The 13,331-nt window shown below is 53.5% G+C and overlaps 1 long non-coding RNA gene across 1 annotated transcript in view; it reads right to left on the bottom strand.

Annotated features, from left to right (window-relative positions):
* The window catches only part of LOC129397319 (uncharacterized), a 101,477-nt gene extending 89,814 nt beyond the window's left edge, over positions 1-11,663 (bottom strand). Inside the window, exon 1 of the long non-coding RNA XR_008624614.1 lies at positions 11,552-11,663. This is a non-coding gene — a long non-coding RNA (uncharacterized LOC129397319). The remainder of the gene's footprint in view (positions 1-11,551) is intronic.
* Positions 11,664-13,331: the final 1,668 nt, after the last annotated feature.

The raw sequence follows: 13,331 nt of genomic DNA, 5'->3' as shown, positions 1-13,331 counted from the left end.
AACCTTTGCATCCCTTGGCCTGGGGCTGCATCTCTCCAAACTCTGCATACGGCCCCCTTCTCTGTGTCTCTCTTTGTCCTCTCCTCTGCTTGTAATGACATCCATCATTGGGTTTAGGCCTCCCCTAATCCAGGACAATACCATGTTAAGAGCCTTCATTACATCTGCAAAGACCCTATTTCCAAATAAGGCCACAGTCACAGTTACGAGGGGTTAGGATATAGACATATATTGGGCAGGGGATGCTATTCAACACACTCCAGAGGAGGCATTATCCCCACTTTACAAGAGGAAAAGTTCAATAACTGTGACAGGTACACACCTGGCAAGGCACAGAGCACAGAGTACCTAGAGATGGCACTGGGTTTTGACCCTGAAAGAGGCAGTTCCCTTGAGTAGACTCTGTCTATTCAGGGAACACAGGCCCCCACCCATAGGGTGACCCACGGCAAGCAGCGGCCACCCAGAGGGTCTGTGGCATCAACACCAGCTACAACCACCATGAAATCGAAACAGGCACTTGAAACAAACACTCATCGCTTTTCCTGGACTAAGTGAGGATGCTTCCCCATGCTAATTAACAAAGGCTCACTAGCATGGGCCTCACCTTGGGCTTCTGAGGCAGCCTTAATTTATGAGGATTGATCATAAATCCTCATTTAATGCAGATCATTCCACAGCTCGTGTGGAACATATCAGCTGTCACCAATGCTTGGGGCTTCGCTCCGCTGCCTCTGGTGAGTTGAGCCTGATGCTCAGAGGGAAGGCGCAGGCAGCAGCCTCTGCAAAAATTACAGAAATCCGGGAAGAAATAGCGAGGTCTCCAGATCACTGGTCCAAGACTGAGGGAATTACAATAGAAAATGTGACAACGGCAGGACAGATAAATCACATATACCTGTCACCTGCTTAGAGGAACAGGGAAGTGGGAGAGAAAAGAAAATATGGAAAGTTAATTAACCTGCCACGTTATTAATCCTTCACCTGTGTTTTAGAGCTAGGAAGAGAATGATGGGAAAACAAAGAAGTAGAGCGATTTGTGGAGCACAAAGAGTGCTCGGCTGCCGCCCCGCTAGCCCCGACCTCAGAGCTGAAGGCATCGACCCGGCCGCCGCCCCGCCAGCCCCGACCTCAGAGCTGAGGACATCGACCAGAGAAATTGGGAGGCCAGCCCGAAGTCGCCCTGCACGTTAGTTGGGAGCTGCTATTATAAGGCGGTGCTCCTGCCTCCGGCTCACCCCTTACACCAGAATAAAGGGGTTCTCCGTTAAGAGAGTTGCCACGTTTCCTCCCAACTCTAGTCAACGTCAGCCAAAGACTTCGCTTTCTTCCCAAACCAGGAGTAGGTCATTGAATGTATTGATTCAGATCTTAACGTGGGTGTTGAGTTAGAGTGGGTAGCCTCTAAACCCATTCAATGAATGTTCCAGAATGTTAAAGGCATAGTAATGAAATTTATCCAGCATACTCAAATACTGTTGATGTGGTTGCATATGTGTAGACCTGGTGAATTGTTCCTTTGTTCATGTTTCCTGGGCTTCTACTCCTGGCTTTCTGCAATGCTCACACTGTAGGACCCTCTTTCCACGTCTCTCACCTTCTCCCCCTGCTCCCCACCCAGTACAGACCAATGACCTCTGGCCCTGTTCTCCATCCCAGCTCCAGACACACACATCCAATTCCTTCAACTGTCCACATCATGCTGGTCACCACTGCCCCCTCTCTCCCAGAAGGGCCAGTCCCAGCTGCCTCCTCTCTCCTGGAAACCTGCTCTCCTGGCTATAGTTCCTGGCCAGGATATCGCCTCCACCGTCCATGCGCCCCAAAGCAGTGAGGGTGTCACCTCCCCTGGGTCTCAGGCTTGCCCCGAGTCTCCGCTCAGACTCCGAGTCCCCTCTGTCCTCCCCACTGAATTTCTCAGCTTGTCCACTCCTTTGCCCCCAGTAGACACCTCCTTCTGCAGACCCTCCTCCACCTCTCTTGGGAAGACTTTGATAAAAGCTTCTAGCTGGCTCCCTGTCTGCTGTCTCACCACCCACATCCCCATCAAGCCCACCCTCCATGTTGCATCAAGCAGCTCCATGACCACCGGAACACTGGGCAGCCTCTAAGCCTACAGAAGGAAGACCAGGACCCTAGGCATGAACCACAAGTCCTCCCTCTGTGTAGCAGCTCCCCCTGGTCTTATCCACACTGTATCCCAGGAATGCAAAGCCACCACTGTTCCCAGCCCATTTTCACTCCTCTTCATCTCTTCATCCTTCTGCCTGCACTACCCCCCGACTACCTGCCTGACCAGCTCCTATTCATCCTTTGAAACCCCACTCGGACATCCTCTCTGAATGGTCCTAGCCCCAACAAGGTCAGCTAATGTATGCCCCTCTGAACTCCTGCCCTGCACAGCTCACATGACTTATGCGTAGCTGCCCTGTGGATGCTCCTATCCTTTCCACACCATGGCTGTGAGCTCCATGAGGCCTGTCTCATCCTCTTCCAAATCCTCAGAGCTTCCACTCTGCTCGGCACACAAGAGACGCTGAGCACAGGTGTATGGAGCCCAGACTCCGTCTCCCTCCTCAGGAACACATCACACTAACCGCCTATACCCTTGGCAGGATGTGACAAGAGGGGAACGTCCCCTCTGCGGGCTCTTTCCAAAAACCCACAACCCCGGTCTAACCATGACAACAACCACAGACGAACCCAAATGGAGGGACCATCTAGAAAATGTGTGATGGTGCTACCCCAAGTCTCTCCAAGCAAACAAGCAAAGGATGGGAAGGACCTTGCTGTGAGTCTGAACCTGTGGTTTGTAGCAGGGGTAGGTCTCTGCGTTGCTCCGGCAGTTTACAGTCAAGAGATCACTCTTACCAGCCACGTGATGGAAATCAAGAAGGCGGCTGCCCCTCTTCGCCTGGTCCCCCTGCCAGTCCCCGCCTAGCAGGCACAATGGCCTATTTTAACAGCACATGTCTCCCCAGTGATTACCCCTGGCCTTGGCTTGGAATGAAATGCCCTGATTGGAAGGGCCCTGCTTGAACTGGCTCTGCCTCTGTCTCAGCCTTCACGTCACCCCTGCTCTCTTCTCCCTGCAGGCCAGCCAGGCCGGAGGGACCCCTTTCCCTGCTCACACACACTGCCTGTGCTTGGTCTGCCCTCCCCTGCGTGCTCCTCATACGCCCAGCTCCTTCCGATCCTTCTGGTCCCCTCTTCAATATCTCCTCCTGCAAGTGGGCTGCCCTGCCCACCTGAGTGAATTGCACCCTTCCAATTCTCTATCACCACTTGGGAGTTATGTCCCAAGGTGCAGCCATCCTCCTCATTTGTAAGTCCTCGAGTCCTGTCCACCTCCCAGCTGCACTGCAAACTCCTGCAAGCAGGGCTGGTACACAGGGTCTGCAGCCCGTGCGCCCAGGGCCCCACTGCCCCAGTCAGGCCCTGCCCTTGCACCCTTCATCCTCACCGAGGGGCGGAGAAAGTAGGGGGTGGCGGTGGCTGGAGTTAAGCGTCATGGAAAGACTGAGTAAGCCCTGGAGCCAGATAGCCAGAGCCATGAATGTGACTTTCAGGAGGTGGATCTGCTGCAGAGCCTGCTCTGGAACACGCAGACACAAGCATCCACTTCACGAGGCTGCAAGGATTAAATAAGATAATGTATTTCAAGAGCCAAGTGCAGTGTCTGGCACAGAGTGCATGCTCATTATCCTGTAATTTTTTAAAGATATGATTAGGCTGACAGTGCATGTTGTTTAAATCCTTGCCAAAAGCAACCCCATTGCTATCGTTCTTCCGTATGCTTGTGCATGTTTTATCTCGACTGTAAGTCAAGAGAAAACAGTCCATTAAAAAAGAAACGTTAACCTTCTACCTTTCCCACATATCCCAAATTCCAAAATGATTGTAACAATACGTGTTGAAGCAAACATTTCTTTTTCTGTGGGTAGGAAATAAAAAGTGAATTTTAAAACTGTTCAGAGTTGGAGGACAGCAAGTTCAATGCATTTGCACATGTGCCCTGCAGTCAGAGAAAATCAAAAGAGAAAACAAATCTGAACAGAAAAATTAAAGCAAGAAAATAAGACCTTGAAGCTCAGCCCTCAAGCCTGTCTATGCCTTCAAATCTCCTGGTCAAATCTAAAGAAAACCAAAGTCTTTTCCTGAGTATTACCTACCACACTTACCAAAAAAAAAAAAAAAAAAAAAAAAAAAAAAAAAGATGTAAAATGGTGGTTAAGGCATAATTTATAGTAATAAAGACAAATGTATCTCAAGGAAAACAGAAAGCATAAAAGAAAAGAAAGACAGAAACCCCCAAAACAATGGGCCACTGTGGCGAGGGCTTGAGTAGTGACCCTGGGCCAGGCACAACCATGCTCCGGGAACAAAAATAGAATCATAGCATTTGCACGGAGAGAGGATGCATGGAGTGGCGAGGACACGGCCCAGCCTGAGAGACCTGTTGTAGACTCTGTCCTGGGTGCACCCAGGGTCTTGCTGGATCACTGAGACATGAGAGGGATGAGAGGGACGTCGTGCACAGCAATAAAGAGACATCTGGTGAACTCCCTCCCCATGAGAGTCAGATAGTCTCTGCTTCTGGCTCTGCGCAGACAGGCTTATTTCCACTAAGGCCACTAAGGGCCATTAAGGGTTGCTTGTCACCCTGACAGGCCCAAGCAATAGCCAAAGCTGTACCCTGGACAGAGTCAAGACACACAGACTGTAGCAGCTGGGAGGAATGTTAAAGCCCTTGCCTCCTAACCCTGCAGGCTGCAGGTCAGAACGGGAGCTCAGGGTGAAAGCGTCAGGTTCAACCCATGGTCCAGGGCCCCATGAAGACAGCAGGCTGCCTGTCTTCTGAGCTCAGGAGATCAGGCCCAGACTCGCAAATGAACAATTACTCTCCTGCCCAGGACTCTGGCATAGGAAAGTGCCTAAGAGCTTTGATAGCAGTATTGCCAGGCAGCCTGCTCCAGGTCTCAGCACCTGCTCCAGGTCTCAGCACAGCAACTTTCCCTTATTATGTCCTGCGCCACCAGAAAACGCACAACTGCACAGAGTGGGGGCGAGTCCCAGGATCCCAGCAGGCCAGACTCCAGAGAGAGCAGGAGGGGCTGCCTTTCAGCTGAGCAGGCCATGGCTGCTGGTGAAAACTCCTGGAACCTCTGGTTTAGGTTGAGTATGATGGGTTGAATGGTGGTGGCCCCCAAAGATATGTTCACATCCTCCAACCCCTGACTGTGACCTTATTGGGAAGAAGAGTCTTTGCAGATATTCTCAAGTTAAGGATCTTCAGATTAGATCATCCTGGATTAACTGGGTGAGAACCAAACCCAATGGCAAGTGTCCCTATAAGAGACAGAAAAGGAGGTGACAGAGAAGAGAAGACCACGTGATGAGGGAGAGGCTGGAGTGACGTGGCCACAAAACAAGGAATGCCTGCAACCCCGCAAGCTGGAAGGGGCAAGGAGGGTTTTTTCCCTGGAGCCTCCAGAGGGGCTGTGGCCCTTGGTTTTGGACTCTGGGCTTCAGAACTATAAGCGAATAAGTTTGTGCTGGTTTAAGCCACCCAGTTGGTGGTCATGATTCATGGCAGTCTTAGGAAACTAATCTCCTCAGTGTTTTTCAAGTCCAAGCCAGGCTCACAAAGGTGTGAACCACTGGAAGCTGGCACCAGGGACACTCCCACACTCCAGTCCCACCCTCAACACTGTCCCACCCAGCAGCCCCCTGGTCTCCAGAGAGGGAGCCCCAAGAGAGCCCAGGATCCTCCGTGGAAGACACCCTGGCCTCTAATGAGGTCTGAGCGAGAGGAAGCAGAAGTTGGATGAAGCCTTCAAATGCCCGCCTCACTCCAGGGTCAGAAACAGAGGGAGAGGGGGAGGGATGAGAGACACAGGAAAAGGGAGCAGGCAAGGAGGGCAGAGAACAATGATCACCACCATATTCATCCTGCCACCACCCTGATGACCACACGGCTCTGCTGAGCACGTCTCATGAAGCCTCCTGGGAGGCCTGTACAACACCTGCCCCTGGGCGACACTGTCCCCACACACAGGAGGGAAGAGGGTCCTCTGCCTGTCACTGGGGCCACTGTCCCCACACACAGGAGGGAAGAAGGTCCTCTGCCCGTCACTGGGGCTGCTGTCCCCACACACAGGATGGAAGAGGGTCCTCCACCTGTCATTGGGGTCACTGTCCCCACACACAGGAGGGAAGAGAGTCCTCTGCCTGTCACTGGGGCCACTGTCCCCACACACAGGAGAAAAGCAGGTCCTCCACCCGTCACTGGGGCCGGCTCTGTCATGTCACCGTATGCCCACCTCCCTTCTTTGCTGACAGAACCCCAGTGTGCACTGGCCTTGTCCCTGCCCATGGGCCAGACCTGGCATCATCGATTGTGGGACCAGGGCCTGGTAGGGGCCACAGAAAAGGCTCCTTTCCCATGGAAGGGACAGTCCTTCTGTATTGTCCACTGGACTCCTGCATATGACATCAGGAACAGCAACAGCCATCCTGCTGACATTCAGGGAGGCGGATGGGACAGGCTGCACAGCAAGGGCTGTGCAGCCCCCAGTCTCCCGGGGCTGTCTGCTCGGGCCTCCTCACGGTGGCAGCATCCATTCCCCTCCTTTTCAGGCGTTTTGAGATGCACGGTCTATTCCAGAAGCCGAGACTATCCCGGCCACTACTGTCCCACAGCAGGTGAGTCCTCAAATGGCACAGACGTGATTTTTCTCCCTAAAACTCCCTCTGATGGCATGGAAGAGGAATCGTTTGGCTAATTCATTAGCACAAGAGAAACCTCATGAGTGACACCAGTAAGTAAATTTCTCTTGTCCTTGTGTTTCCCGCTTTCCCAGGGACATCCCTGAAATGGCCTGGTCCCTCCCCTGCAGGTCACTGCCTGGAGGAAGGTGAGGGCCAGGAGCTGCGTGAGGTCAGGATCAGGCACCTGCCAAGCCAGGCCCTCGGCCACACCAGCTCCCACTGCCCCAGGTGGGCTGGGGCTTCAGTTCAACGGCAGATTCCTTCTTGGCATCGCTTAGCTGAAACTTCCACTCTGGAATCCTCAAATGCCCTGGGTTCTGGGATATTGTTTGAGAGTGGAATGTCCCCAGGCTCCCTGAGGGCTCTGAGGTGGAGGGTCTGAGCCCGTGCACCCTAAATAATGAGAAGGGGGCAGACAATGGGGGCTGACGGGGTGTCCAGCACACACTGTTCCCTGCACTGCACCAAAGGCCTTGCAAGCTGTGACCTCTGTTACCCCTCATCCGTCACCTGTGATGTGAGCATCTTAATTTTATTTTATGGATGTGGAAACCGAGGCCCAGAGAGGTGACTCTCCCACAACCACAGGGCCAAGAGGTGATGAAGACTCTGGAATCCAGGTCATGGGGTCCCTACATCAGCAGGGACCCAAAGGCTGTGTCAGGGAGCTTGAGCATTGTGGGCCGCTCTGAGTGAAGGGCCCTGCGTGGACAGCGTGAAGAATGCTGCCCGCCGTGTGGGGAAAGCTGTCCCAGTGTAGGTTTTTGGTAGATGACCTGTGGGGCCTCCCTCCCCGGCCAGCCTCACCTCCACCCTGGGCTGCTGAGGAGGAACCGACCTCGGATATTCACTTAGGAGACAGGAGAGCCATCCTCAGCCTTGTGCGGATGGAATCTGGAATCCAGGACTCACCCACTGTGGACAGTAGCGGCCGGGATGGTCTCAGCTTCAGGAATAGAGATGTTGAATCCTTTCATCAAAGTCAGGCGGTGGGGCTGGGTTTACACCTGGGTCTCCTGAATCCCACCCCTGCACTTCACTTGCTCAATTAACAAATATTTCTTAAGGGTTGACATGAACCAGGCACAGTTTTAGGCGTGGGGAACCCAACAAGGAACAAAATGCACAGAACTTGAGCCCGTGGCAGCTCCTGTGCTGGGGGGAGGGAAGGCAACGAAGAAACAAGTGAGGCACTTATGTGGCAGCAGCGGGCGGGGCTGAGACGAAGAAGCCACCACATAGGAGGGCACCTCGCATGCCTCGTCTGCTGCGCGAATGGTCTCGAACATCTCAGCAAGAGCAAACCTCTCCCTGCATCCCCCAAAACCTCGCGTGGGACTGCAATGTGTCAAACTGATCCAGTGGCATCTCTCTGGTTGAGATGGGAACAGGGGGGTCCTGCCAGGGCCCACCACACCCCAGCACCCTCTCACCCTGAGACTCATGGGCAGAACATCAGGTCCGTGGGTCCCACAGAGAAATTTGTCTGCCAGCTGGAACTCTTGCCTTGGATCGGCTGTTTTGTTCTGCCCAGTCTGCTCGACCCAGGCATCAGCTCTGCTTCTCAGATCCTCAAATGCTGCCCCCGCTGAGAGCCTGGCCAGGCTGTTCCCTGAGGGTGGTAGTGTGCAGGTCCTTCCTCTGGGTGGCCCCCGCCTATGGGAGCCTGCCAGATTCCCTAAGTGACTCCACGGGGGCTGGCCAGCCCAAGGATGCTTCCACACTGAGAGGGAGACCCTGAGAACTTGGACCCACAGGCAAGGAGGGAGCTGCTTCTAGGGCGCTTTCCGGAGAACCGTTGATGGTAACGAATGGCTCTTTGTCTAAAAGGCTCGAAAGTCCATAATGGTGAGCACCCAGGCTACATTGCAGTCCTGGTTCCAGAGAGAAAGGAGCCACCCAGGACGCCTCTCTGGGCCTTTCTCACACCTCTACACTCCTTCTGCAGTGGACGTGGATCCAGTCACAAGGGCAACAAACTGGGTGAGATGGGATTCTGAACAGTGGAGAGTTGGTGCTCTTGGGACTTGAGAGGAGTCTTTTGACTGTGGAAAGGTTTCCAGACAGAAAGTGAGCCGTGGGGTGGAGTACTGAGACGAGGGGTAGAGTACTGAGACAAGGGGTAGAGTACTGAGACGAGGGGTAGAGTACTGAGACGAGGGGTAGAGTACTGAGACGAGGGATGCTGCTTCGGAAGCGAGGCTGAGCCAGGAGCTCCAAGAGCTCACCCTTTCCTCCCCACACTGGCCTGTGGCCAGCACAAGCAGCTGCCCCATCCTGAGCAGCTCCACCCCACCAATGGCCTCCCCACTCCTGCTCTTCATTCCTGGGCTTGCTTAAACTTATCTTAATCTTTGGGATGGCCTCAGTTTCCTTCCCCTCTCTCCTTTCTTCAGTTTTTATTATTATTGCCAGCTCCTTACTTGGACTTCGTGAAGCACTCACTCTAGAATGGCTGATGAATTGGATTAAAAACCTGGAAATTGTTAGAGGGAAATCATTGTCAGAGAGCCTGGTCACATGTGTAATCGGTTTCTCTATTACTAACAAATGTCCAGGAAGCCCTCAACAAGGCCCAGAGTTAGTGGGCTACAAAACAGGGGGAGTGATGCCTGGTCTTGCTGCCCGCAGAGTGGACGCCTGCGCCAGCTGCATGGATGCCCTCACTTCCTGCCTGACGGATGAGGGTGTCACCTCTTCACTGTGACCCGCCCCCCCCCCACACACACACACACAAGTCACTGCCCCTTGCTGTGCCCCTCTAGCTCTTGTGTCAAAATCCCCAATTCACTGACCACTGGGACTTCTGCATAGCCCAACGCCGGGGGACCCTCCACATCATGGGTGAATGGGCCTTGTGGGGTGTCCGTCTGCTGGCCACACTGTGCCTTACAGTTCCTAGGCGTACAGTGGCCTCCCCCAATGTCCCAAGCCCTCCACACTCAGCTCCTTACAGGAATCGAGCCTTGGACACTTTTGCAGCCCTGTGCCCACTGCACTTGGCACAGGGTGGGGACTCAGCAGGGCTTGTTCTTGACCTCCCATCCTGCACCCTATGTTTGCCTCCAGGAGCTCCTGGCCCCATTCCATGACGATCCGCTGCTCCTGACGCTGCCTCTGAGTGCTCAGGAGCTCCCTGTGGCTTCCCTGGCTTTGCTCCTGGGAACTCAATCCATGTGTGTGGAGCGGAGTTGTTCAATGTCACAGTGACATTCTGGGATGCGCCTCACCTTTGTATTCCCGGCCCTGAGGTCCACATCCACAGACCCATCACACCCCTCCTCACTGCCTAAATACAGCAGCCAATGAGGCAAAGTCACCCAAAGTGCCCAAAGCCTTATGTCAACAGGAACTTTTCTGAAACCAAAACCCCCAGGAGAACTTTAGGATAGAGAAGTGAAGGGAAGCTGGAGACAGGCCTGGGATGGTGTTTCCTGCAGACCTGACTGCTCCAGCCTGAAAGCCTCAGCTTCAGAAACAAGGAACCAACAGGCCCCTCCTCCCCTCCACACCTCACCCCCAGCCCAGGAACATCCCACAGGAAGGTTTCCAAGTCCTCAGTCCCCCATTCTTCTCCCAGAACCTGCTACCCAACCTACACCAAGCAGATGAACAGCAGGCTGAGGGGCACAGTGTCAGGTCCTGAAAAAGTGGAGACAAGGAGGCCAGCTCAGATGCGGGGACCCTCCTCATGGCCCCTGGTAGAATCTGTGTGTTTGCATGGATCTGCTGAGGTTTCCCATGTCAGCCTGTCAATAGGAGGTGGATAATTGACTCTCGGGTTCAGAAACTCAACCCTACCTCATGCACAAAGCCCCTCTACTCCATCCTAGGAAAATGGTCAAATGCCTCCTCCTGAATGCCTTCCTTGACGGGGACCTCATCACCATTACTTCCCACTAGATGCAGAAGGCCTGGGGAGGCTCTGCACTCAGCCAGCTTCTCCTCACTGGGCCAGAAGCACACAGAATTAGTCTAATCCACAGCCACATCCTCCAAACATTACCACCGCGGTTCAGTCCCTCTCATTCTCTGACCAACACGGCCCATCAGCTTGAACACTGAACACTCAGAGCCTGCCCCCACCCCTCTTGAAGCCCAGCCTAGGACTCGGGACCATGCTCTAGAGGGGATGTGGCCTGAGCATCTTCCACAGCCTTGACGTGGTTGGCTATTTCCGTCTCAGGTCTCCGTACAGTCACGCCCTTGTCCAGTCTCACTCTGTTTACAGCAGCCTGACTCCTCCAAGGCATTTTCAGCCTACCCGTTGCTAAAGCAACTCTTTGCTGCCTGACCATTCTTTACCAGTGGCTTTTCTGTATCTAAGAGTCAGACTTTAAAATAACCCCTACTGGCTGGGTGTGGTGGCTCACCCTTTCAATCCCAGCACTTTAGGAGGCCGAGGTGGGCAGATTGCTTGAGTCCTGGAGTTTGAGACCAGCCTGGGTAACATTGCAAGACCTTCATCTCTACAAAAAATACAAAAATTACCTGGGTATGGTGGTGCACATCTGTAGTCCTAGCTACTCAGGAGGCTGAGGTGGGAGGGTCCCCTGAGCCCAGGAGGTCAAGGCTGCAGTGAGCCAAGATCACGTCACTGCACTCCAGCATGGGTGACAGATTAAGACCTTGTCTCAAAATATTAATAAGTAAATAAATAAAATGAAATAACACTCATTGCTTAACTACACAGGCATTTGAATATCTTATAAAAAACATGCATGTAAACAGCACACAACAAGGCAAAATGGAGAAGCTACAAGTATATGAAAGAACAGACCTGGCAGAGAAAAGTCCTCCAGTTTCTTGAAATAAGCTGGTTATTACATCCAAGCAAGCTTTTGCGCAGGCCTCCTGGAAAATAGAGCACAGAGGGAAGCATGACAGGTTTCCCGTGGCTGGTAAAAGGATGCCTACTGGGCAGGTAGTCAAGACCAACTTTTCCTGGCAGGAATTCGTAAAGGAATATGCATCATGTATTTTTTCATGTTCCATGAAACTTGGAACTTTCCATGTGTTCCATGAGGTAGCATCATAGACAAATTACCCCCAGTGGGGCTGGCGTTCCTCATGCGGCAAGAGAGGAGAGGCCTCTGAAGCTCACACTGGGGTGCAGAAGCAGCTCCATCACAGTCACATTTCAGCATGTGGTGTTCGCAGCAGAATCCAGCCCAGGGAGGTCTCTTTGCCTCTGGAATTGTTTCCAGCAAATTCAACGTCTTGACAGACTTCTGTCATTTGCAAACTTCAGCCATGGGTCTTCCACATTGGCATCCAGTGACACTGATCACGGGACTGAGCAGGCAGGTCCAAGGGCACTAACTCTGTGTTCCTCCCAGGGGCTTCGACCCAAAGATGCCGGCATGGCATCCCAACTGGGGCAGTCTCAGACTGGCCAGCTTCGCTGTGGTCAGGAATACTGCACACCAGATGTGGGGGGGTCCACCAGGGAGAGAGGGGCCACAAGGAGCCGAGGCCGAGGGCTGAGCACACAGCCCCAAGGGTGGCTGTGCACCCTAGCAGCCTGGAGGACCCACGGGAAGCCCAGGAGGCTTCTGGGCCCCAAAGCCCCAGTGTTGCTTTCAGATGATCTTTACGTTATTGAAAACTTCATTGTTTTAAATTATTTTTTCCTAGGGTTCACTCTGCCTCACAGTTTTCCTTTCATTGTTTGAAGTATTGTTGTCTGCTTGTTTTTATTGTTTCTGTTCTTAGTTTATAAAATAAGATAAGCAGGAAGCAGGGTTCATGGGGTGGGTGGGGGGAGACTTCGCCTCATCCAGGCAGGCAGGCCCCTTCTTCCTTCCAGGAGGCCCCAGGACACCCTTCCATCCCCCACACCTCCACCGCCTCCCAGGCCTCCCACCCCCAGCACGCCAGCATCTTCCATGGGGAGTCCCTACAAGATTCATGCCCTTCTAGACCAACCGTGACTCACCCGACTGGAAGCCTGTCCATGCTGTCAGGCAGGTCTCTGAGAAAGTACCAGGCTAAAACTCAGTCTCTGCCTCTGAACCCACCGGGCACCAGGCACACCTTGCTAACCCATCAGTCCCCTTCAAAGCCTCTCACCAGAGTGCTGCCGGCAGCTGCTCCAGCCAGGACCTGTTCTGCCACCCAACCGCGCAGCTTAGTGCCTTCCAGGTGCCTTCCACACCTACCAGGTACCACATATGGTGATCTCATGAGGCTGTGCAACACGGTGGGGAAAGCACGTGTCTTGGGTTTGGGTTCCCAGCCAGCTCTTCTGTTTCCGTACCTTGTGCTCCTGCACAACGCCACTAGTCTGCTCCAAGCACCGCTTGCATATCTGTGGAGGCAGCAGTGGACCCAGCCACCCACAGTCGCGTGGGGAGTGAGACCCTGCTTGTGAATGTCCTGCCACAAGTCCTGTGGTGTGTTAGTATCTGTCACTGTGATTACGAAGATAACAATAGGCTGCTCCGGAGGGGTAACCTCCCCATCACTGGAGCACATGACCCACACCTGGGGACTGCCAATGCCATGGGGGGCAGGGCACAGGCATCGGCCAGATCCTGGGGGTTGTGTGACCCCTGTGG

This window comes from Pan paniscus, chromosome 13 (genome assembly GCF_029289425.2).
Source record: "Pan paniscus chromosome 13, NHGRI_mPanPan1-v2.0_pri, whole genome shotgun sequence".
NCBI classification, from domain to species: Eukaryota; Metazoa; Chordata; class Mammalia; order Primates; family Hominidae; genus Pan; species Pan paniscus.
This window is presented reverse-complemented; position numbering and strand designations above follow the sequence as displayed.